The sequence below is a fragment of the Manis javanica genome, chromosome 3, assembly GCF_040802235.1.
Source record: "Manis javanica isolate MJ-LG chromosome 3, MJ_LKY, whole genome shotgun sequence".
Lineage (NCBI taxonomy): Eukaryota > Metazoa > Chordata > Mammalia > Pholidota > Manidae > Manis > Manis javanica.
This window is the reverse complement of record NC_133158.1, coordinates 193,632,318-193,658,204: the sequence shown is the minus strand read 5'-3', so window position 1 is coordinate 193,658,204 and position 25,887 is coordinate 193,632,318. Positions and strand designations below refer to the sequence as shown.

The 25,887-nt window shown below is 43.9% G+C and overlaps 1 long non-coding RNA gene across 2 annotated transcripts in view; it reads left to right on the top strand.

Annotated features, from left to right (window-relative positions):
* LOC108391295 (uncharacterized) overlaps positions 1–12,419 on the top strand; it is a 207,216-nt gene extending 194,797 nt beyond the window's left edge. For both annotated transcript variants that reach the window (XR_012129609.1, XR_001851729.3), the window contains exons 3-5: positions 5,019–5,154; positions 8,438–8,558; positions 12,074–12,419. This is a non-coding gene — a long non-coding RNA (uncharacterized lncRNA). The remainder of the gene's footprint in view (positions 1–5,018; positions 5,155–8,437; positions 8,559–12,073) is intronic.
* Positions 12,420–25,887: the final 13,468 nt, after the last annotated feature.

Sequence of the window (25,887 nt, the reverse complement as noted above, 5' to 3'; positions counted from 1 at the left end):
CTCCATCCTTTAGCCACCTCCTGCCTTCACTTTCCTCCTAGGCAGACCTGATGGTTGCCCCGGATGTCACCCCTCTCCTGCCACCACCCTCCCTCCTGTGCCTCACTGCCCCTCAGACTCTCCAGCCTGGCCTCCATCACACCTGTTCTTCCTGTGCTGACAGCAGCTGGAGGGAGCCATGCAGCCCTGCACCCAGAAGGCTGCCACTTCGCCGGGTGGCCTCCAACCAAAGCTGGGCCCTTAGAGCCCCCCGGGAGCCTTCTGCTTGTGATGACTTCGCACTCTCTGCAGAAGGATTTCCAAACTGTCTCTGCTGCCCATAAGCATGTGTTGCTGCCCCGCCCACCCAGCCACCCCACACATGCTGGTAAGGTGAATGGCATTTGATCTTCTCACCAGTATTTCTCAAAGAGCCAACCAGAGTCATCAAATAGGAAGTCCATTGTTTTGAAGAGTTTACCTAAACTGGGGTGGGGGAGAGAATGCGACCAAGAGGAAAATGTACCCCAGGAGGGTGAGGGTGCCTCTGACTTGCTTGTCCAGCATGGCTCAAGGGCCCCCAGGCAGGAGTACGGACAGCCCCGTCCTAGCTGGCAGGCCCACAGGAGGAATCGCCACTCCTCTTCAGCTGATCCATTTAGACCCAGGATGACTGTAGTCAGACTTAGTTTTCCACTGAGATTTAATTAACAATTTCTTTCTGGGCTGTGTTCCCTGGGGCATATTGAGATTCAGGCTCAATGGCTAACTTGTTTGGGGTTTTTCAGCTCTACCAATTTCTCTCAACTTTGGATACAGCAGAGCCACAGAAATGCATAGGGAAAATCGAGTGCATGAGAAAGTGCCAGCATTTGCGTCCTTGAACAGAAAGTCTCTGTACGTACAGGGCCTTGGGGAGTAGAGGTCTCTTCCCCGCTCCTCAGGGGATGATGGCTGCATGAGTTCGGCTCTGCCCTTGTTGGTCGAAGGCTGTCTTCACCTTCCTGCAAGGGGCAGTGGACCAAGCTAATGGGTATTCGCTGTGAGTTTGCCAAGCGCACATGCATTCACTTAAAGCAAGGTGGGACCCTGCCAGTTTGCTCGGAGTCACTGCCAGCTGGCAGCATAACCGAGTCCTCCCCGAGGAGAGCCGGAGGGAGCAGGGAGCATGGCCCGGAGTTCTGGCCTGACAAGTGAGCAGTAGCTTTCATGTACAGAGGGCTTGAGCAGAAATGGGCCAGGACTGCCTGGCCCTTCACAATTCACCTCAGGGTTTGCTGCCAGGGACCACGGATTTTTCCAGGGAAAACCTTCACATTTGTTTGGGTACTTTTAAAGTCCCGGTGCTCAGTGTGTGCGCTCATCAGAAGGAGCTGGCAGAGGCGCTTTCTCCTTTTCGCACTTTGCGTGCTCAAGCCTGTGACCCGGTGTTCTCCTGAAGCCTCCGCCACACAGTCTCTTTAGTCTCCTTCCTGTACAATGGCTTCCTCTGGACTATTCCCTGGACGTTTGTATGTCAACAGATTGGAATGTTTCTCTCCTCCCTGGGAAAAGCTCCTTGGGTCTTAGTAAACTCAGAGGTGGAGGCATCCATAAGCAGCAGGGAGCTGGCCTCAAACTGCCTCTTATTATAGCTTCCTAGGAGGACTGGAGAGGAAATTAGAGCATCTTGCAGTGTTCAGGGAGGGAGGGGAGCCTCAAACAAGTCAGTCACCTTCCCAAAGCTATACATTTTAGCAGATGGCAAAGAGAATGTGACAGTTTTGTTTTATTTTGAGCTGAGTGGTATTATAAGGTTATACTTGGCCGCATTAGAGACAAATATGTCCTGAGAACTCTGAGACATCAGGCCTTGCCAGTCCGTAAGACTGATTTTATCCAAAGCAGAAGAGTTCCTAATCGGGAAGCTCCAATACTGCATACGTGACATCCCATTGTTAGAAAAGAACTCTCAGTTCTGTGATGCAGGGAAGTGAGCTAAACCAAAGTCAAGAAAGCAGGCAGGGAAGTTTATTACGCTCTGTAATAGAGTGGGCCTAGACCTAGTGTCAGGCCCTGAAAATTCTGGAAGTTTCTTTTTATGGGGTTTGCAATGGCTTTTTGGAGCGGTATTGTTATGCAAACAAGTGTTGATTGACAGGCTGCCAATAATGTAAGCTAATCACTACTGTGCATGCTCTTTCCCAGAATTCTCTCTGCCAACCAAGGGGCGGGCAAAACTGCAATGCAGATTTATTTTAATGATTTTATAATGAGGAAAGGTTACTTTTAGACAGCCCAGGAACATGCCCAATTGGACTCTAGCTTGTGGAATGTCTCTGTGGTTTTACTCCTCCTGCTAAGGATTTTCTCCATGGTGGACACTGTCTGTAGTCTCAACTTGCTAGTCTCAATTTCTCTGTGGTCACCCCACCCTCTCCTCTCACTTATCTCTGGCTTCCTAACTAACACCATCATTACAGCCACTCTTTTCATTTAGTGGGTTGTCCCCAATTACAGTTAAAATATCTTTTGTGTATAATCCTTTTGACATTTACTTCTACACATAAATTAATGTACTGAGTCTTATTTAGTATAACAGCAAATTGAGGGTTGATTTACTTTCCTTCATGCATTTATTATTTCAATCAACAGGCATTTAATCTTTCGCCAGGACAAGATACTGTGTGGGTTGAAAGAGGAATAAGACCTGTTGCTCTGCCATGAATGAGCTTGCAATTTAGAAGGGGACCCAAGTCACAGTGAGATAGCATATGGTAGGTAAGTGTCACAAGAATAACACAAATAGAAGAAAAGTATCTGTTGAGAACAGGAACAAGGGAGGAGTTTGGGAGCGCACACTGGGGAGGCAACGTGTAGGGTGTGTACGTGTAGTCAGGATTTCAGCTGGAACTGCTGGTGGTATGGAGGGTGCAAGGTGGAGCGACGAGAGAGGAGGGCGTTCCCGTGGGAGGAAGAGCCGTAGCGCGGCATCGGGGCTGGGTGGGAAGCTGCCATGTTTGTTGGCGGAATTCGAATTACTCAGTTTGACTAAAATGAAGGGTGTGTGTGTGAAGGAGTAAGAAGAAAGAAAGATTAAAAAGGTCTTCTGAGACCTATTTTTAGAAGACCTTCATCACTGGGTCAAAGAGTACGGTGTCCTACCTGTTAGGCAGTGGGGAGCCTTTGAAAATTCATGGACAAGAGAGTGCCATGACTTAAACTGTGCTGGAGGAAGACTGACCTGGCGGAAACTATGGATTGGAGGTTCTTGGAGGATGTATCTGGAAGTAATCAAGGCCTGAGCTGGGATGATAGTGTTGGGAACTAAAAGGAAAGAACAGATTCATGCCATGAGCTCTTGGCTACAGAGTAGCTGTGGCATATGAGGGAGAGGAATATGTTACAGGTGGTTGAACTGTCGAGTCTGGGTAAGTGGGAAAGTAGGGAAAAGAAAAAGGAAGGCCAGGCGAAAGAACTGGCTGAGGGTTTAGATACACTGCCTGGAGGTAGCAGCTGGTCTCCCAGGCCCAGCAGGCTCTCATCAGGGGGAGAATGTGGGGCGAGCATGGCGGGCACTGGATGGGAGCACCAGTGGGGGAGCATGGCCACGGGAAGGTGCAAGGGCCTGAAGCTTGGCTTCATTCAAAAATATCTTTACTCTTCACTGGGTCCTTTTCTAGGTGCTGCAAATCAGGATGAATAAGGACAAGCTGCGGATCTTTTCCTTGTTATGGGGCAATGAATTAGGCCAAATTCTTAGAGCCCTAAAACGTAGTTTTCATTCTCAATTTGGAACAATTCAGCATCTGTTCCATCTCAGTCTGAAGGAAGGAGTTCCAGCTCTTCAAGCAATGCTGGACTCTTCCCAGTCACACCCAGCACCTGCCCACCCACTGACACCACCCATCCCCCTAGTAACTACTGTGACAGTGATTACTGTTCTGACTTCTGCCACCACAGATTCATTGTTTATTCTTGAAATTTAATACAAATGTAATCACATGTTTTTGAGGCTTCTTTTTGCTCAATATTGTGTTGAATAGTCTAGTTGCTTCTTTTTCTTATGCTTTCGTTTCTGGTTATTCCATTACACAAATACCCCACATTCTATTTATCTTCCTACTGCTGATGGACATGTGGGTTGTGTTCAGCTTTTGGCTAGTAAGAGCATATTTGTTATGAACATCTGTATCCATGATATTTAATGAACAAATGTACTCATTTCTCTTCAGTGTTTACCTAGCCATGGAATTGCTGGGCATTTGTTAACTATTATATTAAGCATTTACTTTTTATCAGGCTCTGTGTTGGGTGCTTGACATTGAATGTCAACAAAACATGGTTTCTGCTCTTCTCAACATTACCAGCTAGTGGGAGAAGTTGCCATAAGCAAATAGTCACTCTAAATGATGGAGGGAGTAAGTATTCTGGAAAAAAAAAAAAGGAATATGTAAGATACACTTTCAGCTTTCTCGGCATCTAAAGGGCAGCATGTAATCTCCACGAAGAACCACCCTGGACCATCAACACACTCCCTGGGGATGAGTGATAATACCCCAGGGCTCCGAGGGCAGCCTAGAGGTGGGTTTCCAGTGGCGCCCACATGGGTGGAGGGAAGTGAATTCAGCTAGGTGGCCTGGGGGCCCTGCAGACTCCGTCCTCAGCTGCATTTCTGCCTTGATCTCTGGTTCTGGAGGTGATGGAGATAATTGAGAGCTTATGGCCCACTCCCCAAAGACTGGTTTTAGCACATATGCAACCTGCATTTTAATATTATTTCTTCTGACTGGAAGCATTTGGAAATAGTCCTTGCCCCTGGTTTTAAAAGGTGGCATTATTTTATGAACATTTAGACACTGATTAATAAAATTCCGAACCCATTAACTAATGGGGGAAATGCCAAACTTTTTTGTGTATCCAAGAGAGTAAGTGTAATAAAAACTATCCCAAAAGGTAAGTTAAATTATATATAGCCCTTGCATGTTTTCTCCCCCTGGCCCCACCAGATGTTTTAAAATGCAGGACACAGGAATTTTTTTTTTTTCTGTTTTCTCCAGGGAAAGAAGAGAGAAAACTTGGCTCAGATCTGCTAACCTTCAGAAGGGGAAAAAAAAAAGCTATGAAGGGAGAAGGTGCTGGGAATGCACACACCGCTGGTTCATACACGTGGAGGCAAGGGAACAAAAACCATGGGTTTGTTTTTTTTTTAACAATTTTTTTCTTGTTTATCCCTCCTCCCCTTCTGAGATCACCCTTAGGAACTTTTCTCTGATTTTGAAAGCCAGACGCTGAGTCTGTTCAGTTCTCTTCAGCTGTGTGAGCCTGAGAGGTGGCCGCTGTGCTTCTGCTGGGCTGCAGGCCGGCCGGAGGTCTCTGCACAAGGCCCGGGATAAGGAGTCCCCACAGGCAGGGTGGTGTTGCGGGCGGATGTTGGTCACTGAGCTGTGGTGTCCTCACCTCTGCCCAAACAACCCTCGCAGGCCCTAAGTTTCTCCTGTAAGCTGAGAACTTGATACCTCCACCCTTCCTCAGCCCCATCTAAGTTTTCTGAGTCTGAAAGGAAATAAAACAACTAAGAAGTTGAGGGATAGGATGTGTCAGCTACTTCAGGGCCCTGCGGCCGCACTGTCTGCTTTTGCCATGATGAGCCATGGAAATGTTGACAACCTGGCGGCCACTCCTCCGGCCTCGGCTTGCAACCAGCTTCCACGGAGGCCTACCCTCTCCTTTCTGCCGCTTCCCCGTTTTCAGCTGAACATGTCATTTGGAATGAAACGCTGAGGAAGTCAGGAATTCTCCAAAGGTGTACCGGACCCTTAAAACTGTCCCCTAAGAAGAGTGTTCTCAAGAAGCATTCCCTCACGCCCTTGACTGGTACTGGACGTCGGGACGGCTCACACAAAACAGGGCAATGGGTCTGCGCATGCTGTTCCCCTGCTTCCTCCTCAGAGCTCACTCCTGGGGCTGGCGGCACCATGGCTGCCTCACAATGGAAGCTGAGGGCACTGTGGGGAGCCAGCCTTTCCCAGAAGAAAGTCAAACCAGTCCCTCAGTTGCTGGTGTAGGAACAGTCTCTACACAGGAGGAGCGCATGGACCAACTCATATTACTCAACATTTACCTTCTCTTTGGGGGTTTCCTGTTCTGACCGCCCATCAGAATTACCTGGGAGGCTAAATAATTATAAAATCACATAAATAGCAAAAGCAGGTGATGAACTTGGAGGTGACTGGTGAGATGATCTTGCTAAAGTCAGTCAGCCACCAATATCTGTGCATTGGCCATTTTTTAATAGAGAAGGATAGTGTTATGGATTTTCTTAGAAGTGCTCTCCCTTGGAGCTAGAAAAACCCAGGATTCTAACATGGAGTCCTGGATAGGCAGAGAAATAGGCAGAGAAGAGGAGATAAAGACAGGGGGAGAGGCTGGGGTGAGAGGGGGCAGTGAAGAAGCAAAAACATCTAGACTCCAGTTGGGCTCTCCTGTAGTTAACTTTGTGACCTTGGGAGAACCATTTAGTCTCTCTGGGCTGGGGAAAAATGAGGAGGATAATACAGCATGTTGCTTAAGCAGGTGGGCTTTGAGGTCACACTCTGGAGTCATCTCAACTCTACCATTTATCAGCTGTGTGACCCTTGGCAAGGACATAACCTCTCTGAGTTCCAGTTTTCTCATCCATAAAATGGAGACAACAGAGTTGTAATGAGATTTAGACACAATAGTAATATAAAGCACTCAGCAAAGTACTTAGTACATATTACGTGTTCAATATTTTAGCTGTTAGTATTATCTGTCTCCAGAGTAGGCTAATGGAATGCACAGACAGTATTTTTTTGATCTCATGTATGATCAATTTATTTAAAATATAACCACTCTTCTGAAGAATACTAATATTGTACCTTAATTGTTTTAAAGCTTTTATGGGTATATGTATTAGGGGGAAGGGAAATGAGCCAGACAGTGATATGCTATTTTTCCCTATAAAAATGAAATAATATATTGTAGATTTTAGAGTTTAACACTTTCTACACATTTTGAAGTGTTATTCTCCTTCCACAGTCTCCTGTTTTTGTTCTATATATTTGTCTTAGTCAGAGCAAGCTAGGTTTTGCCCCATGAACAACCCAGATATCTCATCGGCTTAACTCAGCACATGTTTATTTCTCATAAACGTGGTATGTCCTTTGTGCATTGGCATCTCAGTCTCTCAGAAAGACAAGAAGGAGGCTCCGTTTTGTGCTTCCGTGATTGCCACAGGTGAGGGAGGGAAACGTGGCAATTGATGCACCTCTGCTTAAGCTGCCACTGAAGTAACACCAGGGTGGTTCTCTGAAGCTGAAGTGCTTTATTAAGTTCTGAGCTTTCCTTTTCCAGATATGGCTTTACAGTCACCCTTTTCTTGATTTTGATTTTGGAGAACATGTAGTAAGAGTAATAACCTATTGGTGATTCTTTTCCATCGTCAAACCAGGCCCCCACCTTACTCTCACAAGGGATTTTGGCACCAGCCAGGGGAATATGTATTTTATTTTCTGAAATAAAATTCCTGGTTTTCTGAAAGCCTCAAGAAAAAAATGTCTGAAAGATTTCATACTCTGTCATCACCTACAACAAAAACTTGAATATAGGTGGCATCTGATTGTGTCCCACACTCAACCCAGACTACAAATGTGTGGTAGCCAAGGCAAGTGAGATGCTTCTCAAGGTCTGACTTTCATCCTATATCCATAGTCATAGGGCTGTTGAATAATGGGTCACTGTGATGGGAGAATGTATAGCAGCAAAGTATATGGGCCATTCATTTACTGAGCACCTAGTATGTGCTGGGCATTGGGCCAGTTTTTCTAAGTCACCATAGTGATTCAGCTGGACTATGATCTTGGCAAGGGAAAAAAGCAAGTATGGGGTTCCCCAGAAAGCAGTCTGATAACAATGTGACCATGTGACTTCTCCACCCTTCTCCTGCATTGTTCCCCAACATACCCTCTCTGCTCATGTAGGCCATCTCCTGGGAGCTCCTGGAAGGGTCCCAAACCTTCCTCCACTAAGCCTGAGTACTCCACTGCCTTCCCTCCACCGAGACTGAATACCCCTTCCCTGCTGCTCATCCAGGTCCTACTCATCTCTGGAAGTCAGCTGAAGACCCTACATCTTTTTCAGCTCTGAAGGCTCCGAACACTCACCATCTCCTTATCTATAGAAATCCTATTGAACATGTCATCTCTGCTATCTGTTAGGGCAGCTACTTGCATATGTTTTATTACTTAACAATTTATGGTGGTGGGAGGGATCAGTTTCTTGAAGAAAAGGATCTTGTTTCCTCCTGAGTTAATGGACTCAGAAAGTGGCTAGCCTATTGAAAGCATTCAATGGTTACATCTTGCCTATCATGTAATCTTTCAACGATAGATGCTTGATAAATACAAAATGAATAGAAGTAAACTTGACCTTGCTCTATTGCTTTCTCCTTTTTCAGGGAAGCTGGAAAGAGAAGCTGTGGTTACCTTTATCCATATGGTTTTGCCTCCTAGTCTTCTAGCCTGGACACATGAGAATTTTCAAAGCAGTCGAGGCAAATGTGAGCAAGATCAACACAGGTCAGATGATTATAACAACTCCTGGGTCTGAACAGTGGCATATGGATGCCAGGTCATCTCTTCTTTCATTTGCTACCCACTTCTTCAGGCACCTGGTGGGCCTCAGATCAGGGTTCATTTCTTTCCACTGCTAAGATATTGAGGGGATAAGGTAGATGAGAAGATGAATTCAAACAGAGTTGACTCTAAAATTAATTTATGTAAAAGGAATTTTATTTTTTCACTAAAACCTATTATAAAATGTATGTGGTTTCCACAAGGGAAAAAAGTCTTCAGTTTAATCAAAAAAACTGCAGAGACAAGGGTTGAAGTGATGTCTCAGGAGGGAGTCTTCTTGGTCTTGAATGAAAAGTGGTTTTGCAACCTATTCTTGATTCCTGGTCTGAATGCCCTGCTCCTAACCTCCCATGTGTGAGGATCTGTGGGTGCCCTAATTGTATAACTTAACTTTCTTCCTCTCTTTTTCTTTTGGATGATGAAATGTCTACTGGAGTTAGGGTGCAATAACATAATTTGTCACTGTCTAACATGCAGTGTTATGCTTGAACCTTCTGAGCAGAATAAATTGGTGTCTGACTTTATTAATGGTAAAAGTTCAGAAGAGCAGCTTTATTGAAAATGACAGATCAGCAGCACAGTATGGGAAAACACTGAATGGAAATGCCACTTGTTGAAAGAAGTTGCTTAATTTTCTGCCACTCTCTCACTGGGCCAAGCTTTCTCCTTACAGGGATCTACCTGCAGGCAGTTTAAACATCCTACACAAGAAACCTTTTTATATTTTCAACTGTTAATACACCTTACACCTTCCTCTTCATTTAAATCTGTAGTCCTTAAGGGCAGTGGACAAAATGGTCATTCTTCGTTCATGAGAGTGTTGGAATCTCTTCTTAAAAGGATCCTTAGAAAAAGACAACTGTTCTGCTAAAGTTATCTTATGCCCCCTCACTCAGCCCCACCCCCAAGGTCTTAGAGAGGCTTCCAGTGGCACCTGGAGGAGGCCTGAGGGGCTCACCCTGTCCTCCTATTCCCAATCTCCTCTGCTCCTAGGCAGCTTTCCCCCAAGCTACACCTAGTCTTGGAGTGTTCCAGCCCCTCTTTCCTTCTGCCCACACTTCCTGAAACCTCCCATGCATTTGTGAGGCCTTGCCCAACTCTTTGGGAGAAGATTGGGTCTCTCTCCTGACAAGTCATTAAAGTGGTTCCTCTGGCTCTCATTTCTCCTAACCTAGTACGAATGATAATAATCCAGTCAGCTGAAGGCCAGAATAGAGCAAAAGTCAGACCTCCCCAAGCAAGCGGGAATTCTGCCAGCAGACAGCCTTCAGACGTGGACGGCAATGCTGCCTCTTTCTGAGTTCCCAGCCTGTTGGCCCACCTGGTAGACTTTGTCTTACTAGCTTCCATAACTGTGTGAGTCAATTTCTTAAAATCTCCTTCTGTATCTAGAAATAGCATACATACACATCTTACTAGTTCTGTTTTTCTGGTGAACCCTAACACCAGTATTTTTCTGATTATCCCATTTTACAGATGTGACAACTGGGGCATGGAGAAGTTAGGTCACTTGCCCAAGGTCATCAGTCCCAGTTAGTGGTACAATTGGGATTCTGTCTGACTCCCAGGTCTCTACTCTCTGCCATGAAATTAAATACATATCATTTATGCTGTGTTAAGAGTTCTTTGTTCATCAGTCAGCCTCATGTATCTTTTTTACTGGATTATTTATGTTTTCAGTTGTCAGTTTTGAGAGGACAATACTTGCTTGTTTGGCAAATGTGCCAGAATCCCAGCCTAGACTTTTGAGAGGAAGGCCTTTGGGGAAGTTGCTGACGCACGGGTGTGTTCCCTGTAAAGGCAGTTCATGGTTCAGAATGTCTGCCTCACGCCCGTTTTCTTCTCCATCTCATGATCATCTTAAGACACAACTAAGATCCCATCATTTCGCCACTGGACTGAATTTTGGGCAGTATTTTAGGAGTTACATTTTGGGTTCTCTGAGTGCATATTTAAGAAGAAAAGATATTCAACACTTAAGAAGAGTTGGATCTTTAAACATTTAAATGTGCGTGCCAGTTTTCTGTAACTGTAAGGCACAGCATTAGTAGGGATTCAAATCATCCTTGCTGTTCTGAGGCAAACAGCCGCTCCGAGGAACAGAGCCGCGCCTCTGAGTGCGAGGAGACCTGTGGCGTGGAAGCAGCATTCCCCTCTCAGCCAGGCGGCAGAGACTCACCAACTCGGGGCAGGACGGTGGGAGCTGGTTTCCTAACCTAACATCCTTCTTTGCTTTCCCTTGTGCATCCCCCTAATAGGAGGAACAGTGCTTCACATAAGCGCCTGACGCAGGCGTTGTGTTTCTAAAAATCAGGGACAGCTCCATGACTTCAATAGCTCTGATGGCACCTTTGTTCTAGGAGCAGATTTCATTTTTCACAGGCACCATGTGGTTGTTTCCTCAGGCATTTTCGTTTATTTTCTGAGGTACGAGGCAGGACCAGCGGGGTAGAACGGGTGCCAAGCATGTCTGTCTGTCTGTCTGTCTGTCTGTCTGTCTGTCTGTCTCTCTCTCTCTCACACACACACACACACACACACACACACACGAAGCCTTCTTTAATCAGTTCACCACAGCACTATTTCCAACCTTCCAGGCTATCAGGTATGAGAGTGTTAAGGTTTTAACAGGCTTAGAGGTGACTCCAGAGTCCCCCAGCATCTCCAGTCATCTGTAATTTATGGCTGCCTCTGATTTAGTTGGTTTAGTAAATTGTACCTAAGAGGATTCTCTGTGACTTGGCAGCCTTGTGTATAGCTTCACGATTCAGCTGTGCTTTTGCCAACCATTTGGCATTTTTCCCTTGCTTTTGGATGACATTCTCAAATACTTAATTTTTCGCTTTCCTCTGGAACACACTTTATCAGACACCGTCCGTGTGCCAGGAGACGCCTCACACACTCTGTCAGGGCTAACTTTCCACAGGCTCGCACGTTTATTTCTAAATTCCTTTTAAAGTCACCACATTTCCAAATAACCAAAGGCGAAGGGCACGTTTGGACCATTTGGTTCTTACGGCCTCTTGCTTCTCCCCACCCCCGCCTCCCTTGTCTGGATTTCAGCGGAGGGGAAATGCTTCTCGAAGCGGAGGGGTGTGGGGGGTGGTGCCTAACCAAGCCATAACATTAATGTCTATTGCAAAAATAAAAGGGCTTACTTTGTTATGAGGTATGTGAGGACATGTTTTGGCCTTACTTCATGTACTCAGTCTAACCATGCCCAAAAGATTAAATCAAGGCTATTATGGCTATAATTTATTTCTCTTTCAAGTCTGTCATCACGTGTGTAGACTTGGGATTTTGTGTTGTCCCGCTTCCAGGGGTCAGGTCCATATCTGGCAAACTCAGACGTAAGGCCATCTATGGAAAGTCCCTGAGGCAACTTGTTCATAGTTTGCACAATTTGATTTTCTAGTTGGATTTGTGACGAACTTACTACTCCCCTCCCCTTTCAATAGGTTTTAGGGAGAACTCATCTTTCCAGGACAGAACTCCCGTTTGTGTTGCTACCTCCAATCAAGACAAGGTATAATTCCTCTGTGTTATGTTTAATACACAGTGATCAGGTAATCTACTAGGAAAATGTGATCTTAAGGCAAAATTTGCAGTAGAATTAGATCCTCTACTCACACCATTAATCTTCCTTTAAGGTCTAAGGAGGTATTAGTGGTTAAAATAAATCTTTTAACATTCTTGTTTATGAGTGGAGAATGATTTAGCCACCTTAACCCTTTGTGACAGGGGAATGGGAATTTAAGTTTAAGTGTGTAATATAAACTTGCCTTTACATTCCCTTCAGAATTCATGTTTTCTCCACTCCATTACACTGTGGGCCAACTGGGAGGTGTCTGAAACCCCACGCGCAGTCCACTCTGAAACCCACCCACATTCTGTGTTGCTGCCTCTTGCTTTTACCTCCTGGGGCAGAGATGCTTGATATGATTACAGTCAGTGCATACTGGTGGCTGAGGTATGAGCGCTGCATATATAAGACCCATGATGCTTTTTGAATCTGATTATTTTTTTTCTTCTGCATCTCTTCTGTGTGGCGGGAATGGAGAAAGTGACATAAGACTATGACAAAGATCATTCAAAGATTTTTGAATAAGAAATAAGTGGAATAAGCACATTTTCTTTCTATTCAATGCCCCCAACCCCTAAGCCCATGAAGGAGCTTCTGCCGCACAATACTTATCCTTGCCTGGCTTAGCCCCTTCTCTTGCATCCATGAGCCTTCAGGGCAAGGGCCTGCACGGGGGAAGCTGACTCCAGTGGTGTTTTTCTGTGGCTACTGCAAACACATAATTATTTTCTTAAAAGTGCTCATAAACCTCTTATTTTGCTAGAAAGTATGAAATTGCTCAAAGGTTAATGGAGACAGATCAAAAGGACAGAAGTGCCAGCTTGAAAGGGCTCCTACTGGTCTGGTTAATCTGGGTCAGTTTAAGCATAATAATAAATCATGATAGTAATAGATTAAAACACATTGAATAAAAATCTATGAGTTCATACTGACACAAGTAAAAAGAAATAAGTAGGAGAATATATGTGCTAATAATTATAGAATTAAAATTAATCAAAAATAATAAAATAGAATGACGTAATAAATATAGAAGGGATGATGGAAAATCAGCAATTGATGTGAAAACTAGTTGAGTGAAACTTTGATGAGAAACAGGGTTTTCATGATCTCAAACTTTCTCCCCACAGAGTACCTATTAATTATAAAGGAAAGAATAGTTACTGTACAGTGGAGAAATCTGGTGGAGACCAGCTTATCCAAGTGATTAAAGTCAATATCACTAGTTATGGGATGAACTCATAGCAGGTGCTTCCTAAGATGGTTGACTGAGAAGGTCACAGCATTGTTCCAGGATACCTCTGTCAAAATGCCTAATCTGGATCTCATCTTGAGGAGATATCAGTCAAACCCAAATTTAGGAACAGTCTGTAAAATATCTGGCCTGTAATTTTCAAAAGTGAACCAGTCAACTGAAACAAAGTCTGGGAAATGTTACCGAATGAGAGATAAGGAGACATGATCACCAAATGCAATGTGTGTTTCTGGAGTGAATCCTGGAATGGCAAACAATTTGGGGACCTTTGAGAGACTCTGACAATGGACTGTAGATTAGGTAACAGAATTGCAAAATTGAACATCCTTATTTTGAAAATTGCACTATGGGTTTTGTAAGAGAATGTCCTTGTGCCTAAGAAATACACATGGAAGCGTTGAGGGGTAAAGGCATAGGATATCCTCAAGTTACTCTCAGACAGTTCAAAAAATAACGTACATTTGTATATATACACATACACACGTGTTCACATATATAAATATACATATGTGCATATAAATATACACATATGTATATCTTTATCATCTAATATCTCTCTATCAAAGGAGAGAGAATGATAAAGCAAATAGAATTTAAAAAATGATGACTCAGGGTAAAAGGTAAATGGGGTATACATACCTTGTACTGTTTTTATAACCTACGTTTTTAGTCATTTTAAAATGAAAAGTTACCAAAAATACTTATGAGAATAAACATAATTAAATTTGATGTCAACGGACAACTTGAGGTGCTCACTGCTGCCCCACACTCGCTCGCTCTCTGACCTGCCGGCTGTTCCCGTGACTCGGCGCGGTGCCCAGAGCCAGGGCACAGTCTCTTCGTCTAACTGGGGATCGTTATGCTGAGACCACACACTCCCCTGTGTAAGTAAAACAAAAGGCACCTCTTGCCCCGTGGGTCCCAGGAGCAGGGAAGAAGGTTGGAGCCCAGGGCAGGGGAAGGGTTCTCCCCGCTGCAGACAGGGCCTCACACACTGACGGCACAGGGGTGGGGGCGCCCTTTGGTGGCATGCGGGCCCCTGAGGAGGGCTGCATCCAAGCTGCCCCGTCCGAAGGGGCTCCGTGAGCGTGAAGGAGGTCGCAGCATCAACAGCCGCAGTTCACAGGCTCTCCGGAAGGAGGGCCCGAGGGGCTGCTCTCAGCACCCCTAGGGGTCGTCCTGGCGAGGCGGCCATCATCAGGCAGTCACGCACGGACCCGTGACCTCGCCAGCCTGCAGATGTTATGTCTAAAACGGCCCTATTCAAACATAACTTTTGTGTCTGAATTTTAACTACTATTTTCCACAAAGGAAAAAATTCAATTAATTAATAAAAATAATAAAATTAATAAAAATTTAAATTACTTTAATTAAAACTTAGCATCTATAGGTATCAGCTAAATTAGGGGTTAATCTGGCCGTCAAAGGTGTGGATGGCAAAATGTAGCGCCAGCTTGGCCTTAGGGCCTGTGGTCGAGTATTTCCCAATTCATTGGTTATTGCTGGGCAGACACAAGATGTGAGGTCCAGTTCATTGTCAATAGGTTAACAGCTCACAGCATAATCGAGGGTGAGCATGTTATCATCTGGGGTGTGTGTCTGTGGAGCACAGACTGGTTGCCATGGTACAGAAATGAGGGCATTTCTGGGGGGCATCAAGAGGTTTTTTGAAGAGTTCTGGAAAAAGAACTAGTAAGTTTCACCTCTTGAATATACTTGACCTGTTTTTTCTAGTTTGCTTCCTTTCACAAAGGATTTGGAGTGATTTGCAATGAGAAAATCTTAGGCATCTTTATAGTAAATAAAAACCATAGGGGTTTCTTTTCATTGGGCCTTTAGTGCACAGTGAGAACTATGTTACCGTGTTTAATCCTCACTGACACCCTGAGAGAAAGAACCATTTTAGGAAGAGGATTCGAATCCTCTGTTTGTCGCTCCATCAGCATTTAACTTCGTAAACGTTCAGGGCAGCCCACCAGAAACACGTTATGAGAAGCCCATTGGTGAGCCCCAGAGATTTCTCCCACACAGTGGGATTGTGTGCACTTACCTGTGGGAGCAGTGTTGATGGAAAGCTCATGGTCTGCAGGCTTTCTGCTGCCGAATTTGTCTGCATTTAGCTGTCATATCATGGATGGACTTCAATTCTGTTTTGGCAAGAGTGATGTATTTAAACACACGAATGAGTGTTTCCTTTCTTTTCCCTTGATATGCAAACATCCCACTGCATAGTCATCAATGAAACCTGCCATTTCCAGAAACATTTTTAAATGAAGATGTCATCTTCAAATCTTGAGGGACAAACATTGTAGAAGTTAAAAACAGAAGATTTAGAGATTAAGTAACTAAATTGGAAGGAAAAAAAATCAACCTGTGTTAGTTTCCTTCCACAACCTGGGTGGCTTATAACAACAGAAACTTACTTTCTCCCAGTTCTGGAGGCTGCAAGTCCAAATACAAGGTGTCATGACGGTCACAGTCCCTTCGAGGGATCCAGCATCCTTCCTTGCCTCTCCTTGCTTCTGGTGGCTGCTGGTGATCTTTGGTGTTCCTTGGCTTGTGCACGCATCACTTGAGCAACGGCTTTGGTTTTACATGGACTTCTGCCCTGTGTGTCCATGTGTCTGCATTTCCCTCTCCCTATTAGAACATCAGTAGTTGGATCAGGGCCCACCCTTATCTAGTATGTCCTCATCTTTGTGAGATCACATCTGCATAGCTCCATTTCCAAAGGATGTCATATGCACAGGTATCAGAGGTTAGAACTGCAACATATCTTTTGGGGGGGACACAATTCAACTCAGAACACAACCCAATATTTTAATGGAGAAAAAGTATAATCCAAGCTATATAAGGGAGAAATAGGATCTAAATTCCTGAGAGCAATGGCCATGTCTGCTTCACACTCTTATTTTGGCCCCTGTGGTCAGTCCTCTCTTTACTTGTTCTGAATGGCAGGTGAGGTAAGGATGGAGAGTTTATTGACCTGCAACTGGAAGCAGTGACTAAGTCAGCACTGGCCCAATTATCAGTGTTACTCATATACCTGGTCTTCAGAAACATAAGGCAAACTTTTAGGGAGCAAAATACATAGCCTTCAGTCTAGTGCCCAGCCATGGTAGCACCATGTTCCTGGAGTTAAGTCTGTAAGGAGACACACTTATGTAGCTGATCTAATTGTCCAATTGATTATTCTATTAAATTCCAAAATTGATCTTGATAGGAGAAAGATAATCCCCCTGGGTGCTCCACCCCTGATTGGGCTCCCTACTGTGTTTATATTAATAGTATAATTGTTGGGTCATCTTAAATCTGTACTGAGATGATATATCCTTTGGCTATGCCTGTATGGTATAAGCAACTGAACATTTTCAAGTTCATTGCCAAACCCATGACTGAGCCACTGAATTGTTGATGCCATCCTTTTCGCAATAATTGAATCAAATACACTATTCAATTTGCTGCTTGGCATTCCACTTAGGGGATGGTTCAAACTCCCCATTTAGTTATTCACAACATATTAGTGTCTTCTTATAATTAGGAGTGATTATAAGAATGTTGATTAAATCTTGTTCCCAACTTTTCCTGGAAAAATCGTAGAAAATAAGACATAGGACACATCAAGCCACAACCACTTGGCTCCCTGGTATTGTAGGGTTCTGAATGGCAATTCACAGCAGCTGATCTTCAATAGATGCATCAGGGAAAAATATCCAGATCCACCCACAAATAAATCTGGGTCAAACTATTTATTCAGAGGAAATATTTTAGACAAGTGACGGACATAAAGCTAACAAATACAGTGTAAATATTTTACTGCAGAGTCTTATGTAATGTATTGAAAGCATGCAAACACAAATGTCAAGAAAACAAAGTTTTACTCTGACTCGATGGCCAAGATGTATAGTTTAACATAGTGATGAATGTTGGTAAATGATTCTCAATTTTCATCTCTCTTCACCAAGAATCACTCTTAAAGCCAGTAACGATTGGCTTGGTCCTGCAGGGAAATCTTCCCTAAATGCTGCACTGGGCAGCAAATGGTAACTTAATCTGTCTCTGGAAGTCCAGCAAATCCCTGTGTTATTAAAGGAGGTAGCGCTAACAATTTGTAGATTGTAGGACATGTCCAAAGCATTGGAATTTGGGGCTGGTTTAGATCAGGGGCTTCTTTTCATGGTATTCTTAGAAAATCTGTTGCAGAACACCTAATTTTTCTCTGTTTCTCACTTCAACAGAAGTAGAAAACCTGTCAGAGATGAAGTCAGTCAATCTCACCTGGAAGAATTCTTCTTTCAAAATGTTTAATTTTTGGACTGTGAAATAGAAAGGGGATTAGCATGTTCTCAAGCATCCCCTGAGTACAACTGGGGCCCCAGGAAATTCTCCAGAGGCTCTTTAGAAGTATCAATAGAGAGAAGGGGATGGGGAGGGAGAGCTTGAAGAAATAAACCCTGCGGAGCCAAGTGGTTGTGGCTTGATGTGTCCTTATTTTCTATGATTTTTCCAGAAAAAGTTGGCAACAAGAATAGAAGAATTGCAAACAATGTACAGGCCCTTGCCAAGATTTAAATACAGAAGAAACATTCTAAATGACCATGTATAGTATCAAATTATATGCAAAGATGAGGGAAGTAATCCATCCTCTGCCTGTTGACTCACCAAAGTGGAAAATGAAGCAGTTGGAGGTTAAAGTTACCCCCCAAAAAGAAGGGGAGAGGCAGAGCCTTAGGAAGAGCTGACCCCATTTGCTAGGTTACAGCGCAGCCAGAATGTTTGTGATGGGAGGTGGCATCACTCAGTGTTGTGTGTTTCCTTCCGTTCTCCATAATCTTCAGAAAGGAAAGACTCAGTCCTGGCTCACCATACTTTGTGCCACAGTTATTTTCAGAAGCACCTGGCATGTGCTGGGGATCATGTGAGTCCATGCAGAAGATAATTACTGTGCGTGAACACTCAGTGAGAACCAGGTACCTGATATTCTACTTATTCAGGCCCCTCTCTGTGCTCTTACTGTTTTTTTGTATCAGATTTATTGAGAGAGATAATTCACTCATTATACAATCCACCCATTAGGGTTTTGTTTCATATGTTTGTTTACTTGTTCAAAATACTTGTTTAATAGACGATAAGCTCCATGAAGGTAATAACCCTGCATGTTTTATTCATCAATGTATATCCAGCATGTTTCATAGTGCACAGCACAGCCACATAATAACTATACTTTTTAATAAATACATGATGAATGAAACAAAGAAAACAGATTTCTAAGGTTCATAAACTGGCTTTAATAAACCACCCATTCGTTTACTGTTTTCCAAAATCACAGGCAATTTTTAAAAGCAAGACATCCCAAGGAGGGAGAAAGGCCTCCATTTGGTAGGAGGACAATATTACACACTTCACTGTTCCCCTGAGCACTTCTCACTTGCTCACATGCTACTGTCTGACTCCAAATATGAGCAGAGAAGAACTTTGGTGGGAAAGTCTCTCCCTCTCTTTGCAGGCTTAGGAAAGGGGAAGAATTCTGATTATGTCCCAAAGGTGTTTGCTTTTGTGTCCTCTTCCTCCTCACTGTTCAGACTGAATCTATACAATGCAGTAATTCCTGAGTGAGGTTTATGTTAAGGCCATGAGGGAAAACAAAAGATACAAGAGATGTCTGTCCATCTTCTAGTTCACCGTCTAAATGGAACAGCAAAATAAATGTACTTGATACAGAGGAAAAGAGAAGGCAATATAAGATTTATGCCAAGTTCTCAGGTCAGACGTGGAAGGAATTTGGAAAAGAGGAGATGAAGGTGCCCTGGATATATAAATGTAATTTATAATATTTAAATTACTTGACTTTTTAGATTTGCAAAAGGAGGTTCCCTAGCAGACCTTAATGTGAGTTACTTGTTTCAACTAACTTTGTTTTCCTTCTTTGTGGAAATCTTTCTCTTCCTTGTTTACCTCACTGACTTTTAAAAGCGTTGGTAAACATCTCACAGGGAAAGGACGTTAAGAGAAATTTGTGCAGATGGTACGCGCAGAAAGTTTGTGAATAAAAGCTGGTCATAGTTAGCCTTCGGTTTTAGCTCTCTGATATTTTAAGAATGTGTTCTGAGCCTTTGAGTGCCATGAAATTAATATGGCCATTCATGAGGCACTTATACGAACCTTCAGTGATCGTTTGAGTCAGAAGCTGATCTTTAGGGCTGTGAGCTTCCTCCAAAGATGCACCTTTTTCTCTGTGGCTCAGAACAAACTCTTCCTTGGCTAAAGCCTCCAAATTCTATTTTTCCTCTGTTTTTGGTGTTGCTATTTATTCCCTCCTTTTATTGTAGTTTATATTTAGTTTACCTTTGTCTTCTGATCTTAGCCTTTTCTCTTCAACTGGCAATCACTCCTTAGAAAGCCTGTTCAAAGCATGTCAAGCTATCACCCCATCCCTGTTCTGTCCTTCTGGCATGACTGACTCACCCATCTTCTCATTTCCTTCTCCTCAGCCATGTTTCGACTTTGCAGGCTCCCACCAGTGAAAGACTTGTCTCATCTCCTTTCTTCTCTCCAACGTAAGTAGCACTTTAGAACCATTTCCCCCTTCCACTCGTGATTTCCTTTTTCTCAGAGCCATTCTCTCTCCACAGCTTCTACCCCTGATATTCACTGACTGCCCTGCCCTCATCCCTCAGTGGCAGAAGTACAGTCCCTTGCTCTTTGCCTCAATTGTGTCCTTCTGGGATTCTCACACAAAGCAGTCCTGCTAATGGGGTCCAAGCCTTTCCAGAGAAATTGTTATAAATATGGACATTGCATCCCTTACCAAAAGCTTGTCCTCAGGAAGGCATAGCTATTACTTGCTTTTAAAACCAAACCAAAGAGTCAACAACTATAAAACTACAAATTTTACTTAAGTGGTACAATTATAAAACTAATCTCTACCATGAGAATTTGGAACCCCATAGGACTGCAGGCACTATTCGTTTAATTCTGGCACTTGCAGACTTTTTTTTTCCTATGTCACCACTTCTTTCTGATCAAAGAAAATCTTACAGAGGGAACCTGTAATCTTACGGCATGAAGCAGCATGGAAATCTTACAGAGTGAACAAGTGTTAAAATGGAACCACTGTGGTTAGCTCTTCCATGCTTTTCCCACACCTCCCACTCCACTGCCTGGGGAGTTCAGCGCAATGAGGCAACATACAGACGAGACGACCCAGTCTCAGAGTCAAGGAGCTAAAGCAGAGGGCCTAAGGACTCCACAGTCTTCCAATGAGCAGAAATGTAGACACATTCCAATCAGAGTGCAGCAAGGTTTGCTCAGCAATATGGAGAGTAGATGCACTAAGGCTTAGTATAGCTAAGATGTTGCTTATTTAAAAGGAGTATGCCAACAGCAAGAAGCATTTCATTAATAAAAAATATGTTTGCTTTCTTCATCTTTTGGAAGAAACCTGGGTTAACTTTTAAGACTCATATCTATTTTAAAAACATCCAGAAAAAATTGAACTGTTGGTTCTTTTTCCTTTCAATAAATTCTCTGTGACAAGCTTCAGAGCAATTCTGTCCACCATAGTTTTAAGAAAGCAATGATAGCATGTTCATATTTGAAGTTGTCATTAAGAAAATCTTTTGTGAATGTGTGGAGAGAAGAGGCCTCTTGAATCGGCCCCTACTCCTCCCGCTTTTGCTTCTCCCAAGAGTGAGAGCAGCTGTGCAGGGTAAGCAGACAAGGCCCTTCCCATCCCTGTCTGGGGAAGGAGGAGAAAGGCATGCCACACATCTGCTGTGATTGTAATGGGGCAGTGCCCGTCTAGGGCCTGACTGCCTTTGTAAGCATTGGCTGGGGAAGTCTTCCCTTCTGCCCTGACCTGAGTTGTTAAACATTTATTCATTCATTCAAACAATATTTACTGTATGCCTATTGTACAGGCACTGAAATATAAGACCACAGAAAGACTTGATTTGCATCATGCTCTGTTACAGAGAAGGAGTAAATTTCTTGGAAATAAACAGAATTCATTAAATATAGTTAGTGGAAGGTGATGCAGTTACAGACTGCCTGTTTGCAAGGCCCCCAAATTCCTGTTTTGAACCCCAAACCCCCAGTGGGACGGTATTAGGAGGGAGGGTTTTTATGAGATAGTTATGTCATGAGAGTGGAGCCCTCATGCAGACTATGTCTTGAAGGAGATGAACAGACTGGAGTGCTCTCTCCCTCTGCCATGCAAGGGTACAGGGATACAGGGAGAAGGTGTGTGTCCGCAGACCAGGATGTGGGCCCTCACCAAACACGGGAGGAGCCGGTGCCCTGATCGCAAACTTCCCAGCCTCCAGAACTGTGAGAAGTAAATGCCCCTTGCTTAAGCCACGTAGTGTATGAATTATGGGTAATTGGGGTACTTAAACTTACCTCCCTATTGCTCTGTCAAGGAGAAGAGGAAATTCTCTCCTTTCACGGGATTCACCCAGCCAAGCTAGAGAACAAACTAAAGATGACGCTCAGAGAAAGGAGTGTGGCGTCTCACAAGGATCTTAAAACATTGAAATGTACCACCAGATATGGGGCTATCGATCTGGGGCAGCATTAAGTTACTTCCATGTCTCTGTACTCTCAACATGCTGACTAATGATGATCTGTTACTTGGCTGCCATAGATAAAAATATTGTAACAGAAAAAAAAAAGTTACTTTTTAAGCTCTTTCTTACAAAATTGAACGGGGTTCCTGGCTGGAAGCGTCTTTAGGGAGTGAATCAGCCAACATGCTTAGCAATGGCCTGTGTAAAATATGTAGTTGTTTTTACAGAGTTCTTAACTAAGCCTTGGAAACTGGAAAGTCATTTAATATGCTCTCTGGGAGAGGGGATTCTGTGGTGCTAAGAGTAGGATATTACAATTTCCCCAACCAAGAAAATACACCCAGACACCTGTGAGGCGGAGTGGCCCCCCTCACCGGGCCATAAAACCGTACTTTATAGGCAAATTGTTTACTTTAAGGTAACTCTGAGTTCTGGTGTGCCTCGGTGGAGCTGGTATTCCTCTGTGGGCTGGAGCTGTGACTCACATGCTCCTTCCAGCCCCGATCTGTGGCTCGAACTGAAGTTTCCTCTTGTCAGCAGCCCTGCTAGTGCGCCCACCGAGATATTCGAGATATGTTTCAGAGTGCCAAGAACAGGGGGTGTTGGGTTCCTCGGTGTTTATAGAAACACTTGTATTCAACTTCAGATTAGTCCTACATATTTTTAGTTGTTGGGGAGAATTCTGCTGACAAGCTCTCAGATAAGCATATGCAGTAAACACACAATAAATGTGTTCTTGGGGGGAAAAAAATCTTCACTTAAAATGAAACAAGATGGAACATGTATGGTGGAGGCTGGGGTGCTGATGGAGTGTGCATCCTGTTTTTAAACCCACTAAGGAAACTTGCTCTATGGAGGAATCCACTGTATCTTTGTAAAGTAAGTACATCAATCTTCATCTTTTCATACATCTTTTGTGTAAGTCCTGGTTATCACATGTTGTCTCAGGCACATTTTAAGTTAATATTTAATAGTTTCATATTTGTAAACAGGCTCAGGTAGATTGAAAACATTTACTTCGGAGTTCTTGAAACAGACTCAGATTTACTTTTAAAAGCAACCCTGGGAGGGAGGAGGCAGGCAGTGGAGCATGGGCCTTGCTGTCAGTTGGGTTGTGCTGGTGCTCTGGAGAAGCTTCTAGAAGGTAGGTGGGTGGTTGCCATGAAGTGAGGCATCCTTATCAGTGCAATCACCCATTAGAATTATGGGGAAATGCCACAACAATAATGAAAGGGGCCTTCTGCCCACCCAGAGTTGGAGGATTCACACTGGATGATCGTGTCCCAGGTACCAGCTTCTGCAGATATGTGCTGCTGGCAGGCTTGCTCCTACTGAGGCTAGAATATCTCCTGAATTAATTGTATCTCTGGCTTTCACCTTTTCCCCAGGACACTTCCAGAATGGAACTGATTCTGAAATGCTGTTACTGTGGACCAGCCTTGCTTGGGGAGAGTTGAGCCTGTGTTTGAGCAATTTGCTTCCAGTCCCAGCAGCGCACCCCGCCTGCCCCTCCCAGCCTCCAAGGCCGCTGGTCTGGGCTGAGGAGAGCCGGCGGTCAGCCTGGGTCAGATTGGGCTTGTGAGAGAAAGCAGTGCTCTGCCTGGCCAATCTCTCCTGTCCTATCCCAGGGGTCCAGTCACTGGATGTGTGCCCAGGGCTCGCGTTGACCAGAAGCTCCACCACAACTGTTTTTCCCCTGGACTATGAGGCCCTGGTAGTCAGGGGCCATGCTTCATGCTCTAGGGCCCCCTGGGAGCCCAGGCTGTCTACTAGGGAACTACTACAGCATCCACCTTAAGAAAAAGGCCCTGGAGTCAAATTACCTTGACTGGACTGTGTAACTTACAGTAAATTGCTTAATTTCTCTTTACTTCTGCTTCCTTATCACTAAAATGGGGGCAGTAATAGTAATAGAATGAGGGAGGTAATAGTATGTAAAGCACTTACAGCAGTGCCTGAGAATAGTGACAACTGCTGAATAAACGTTAGCTCTGGTTTCTAGTCAGGCTGAAGTTCTGGGCATTCAGGCCTTCCCTTTATGTCCAGTGCGTAGACATCAAGTGTGTAGGATGTATGTGTTCCCTGCTTTGGTCCAGAAATAATTTAAGATGGCATCTATGTTCTGGCTTAAAAGATACATTTCCATAAGGCACTATCATCTTCTAGAGTTGGAGGACACGTCTGATGATTCATCCCAATGTACCCAAGTCACTTGGCCCAAACTAACCCATCCTTTTGTTCTCCAAGCAGTTTAAGTATCTAGATGGCCGTGCCTGGGAAGCTGAACCCTCTTATGCAATGGCATTTGTGGGGGTTTTCATATATACAATTATAGGAAGAATTCCCCTCTGGCTCAGGTCACTTGAAGAAAATTCCTCAGCATGGAAATATAACTCTATTTCTTTTCCAACAATGGAAGTCTTCTAGAAAATCTGCTTGTCCAATGTATTTTTTTTCTTTTTAAATAAAATGCTTTGGGCTGGTTTAGGTAAACTTGATTTATTGAAAATTGTGGATATTTATTTTGTCCTTAAATGGCCCTTTTGTTCTCTGGTGCCCTAAAGGTTTGAGAAGATGATCTCGTGCCATGGGAGGTTGGGGCTATTATCTAGATTGTATCAGAGGTAGGGCAAGCAGCTGGACAATTGCCCTCCAAGTAAGAAGTGATAACCAGCATTAACAAGAGGACTAATTTGATTTTTAAAATGTATGTTGATGAATCAACCAATCTTGGTACTTACTAGATGGATAAGACCCCATGTGAAAAGCTATGGGTGATAGGCCATATCCTCAAGGAACATAAATTTAGCATAAATGTTCTTTTTTAAAGTCATCTCTAAGTGAATGGTGAGTCAGGGCTGTGTAATTTGTGCTGTCAACGTCCCATCGCCAATCTCTGTGTGAACACCACAGTTGGTGCAGAGAAGTGGGAGACCTTCCATCAAAACCCTGAGCAGACTCTTTGCAGAAGCGAATGTGTTATCGTATTTTGAATGCAGCTGGCTTGGACTTGAGCTATCAAATATCTTAGCTCTCTGCTTCAAATAGTTTGGGTGGGATGACTATGATTTGAAAGGCTCTCTTGCTGATTCAAATTAGGTAGAAACACACCTTAGGACGAGTTATTCACTGCTTGTTAACCAAGGAAGATGGCTTGAAGCACCACTCAGTGCCCAAGAATTTCTTAAGTGCTCCTTTCTGGCTGTGAAAACAGTCTTTCGCATCCAGGAAAAATATGGAGGGCTTATTGAGGGAAAGCTATGCCTAGAAACTGTCAACTTTAGATCACTATAAACTGTGTAGATATGAAAACAAACAGACTTAATATGATTATATGCATTTTCTTTTTGGTATGTGCACGTATAGATATGTGTGTAATCAGGGGGCCTCCACCCCCCATACCAGCCCATCATTAGACTGTCATGAAGAATAAAGGCCAGAAGGGGCAGGGGAGGGAGGGGGGTCACTGAGGGGGGAGGGCAGGGAAGGTGTGTGTGCGCTCATGCATACCGAGTTGGAATATTACCTCTTGGCTGTTCCTTCTCACTCCTTCCTTGGAGCCCACAGCTTTTCCATGAGCATGTGTCGATTCTAGTTCACCTAACACCATACAATCTTACGATCCTGGAGTGAGAATGCGGCAACCGACAGTAAAATGTGTTAAAGCTCTGCTGGTAGCTGCCCTGTCCTCCCACCTGGACTCTGGCAGGATTCAAGGAGGACCAGCTGATGAGGGACCCCAGAGGGGAGAGAGGGAGTTGGAACAAGAGAGACGGAAGTGGACTTTTATTCTTGTATTCATCGTATGTTTAATCCAAGCCCTGTATCAGTCACTGTAGTAAGCTCTGGCAATTTGAAATCATTTCACCT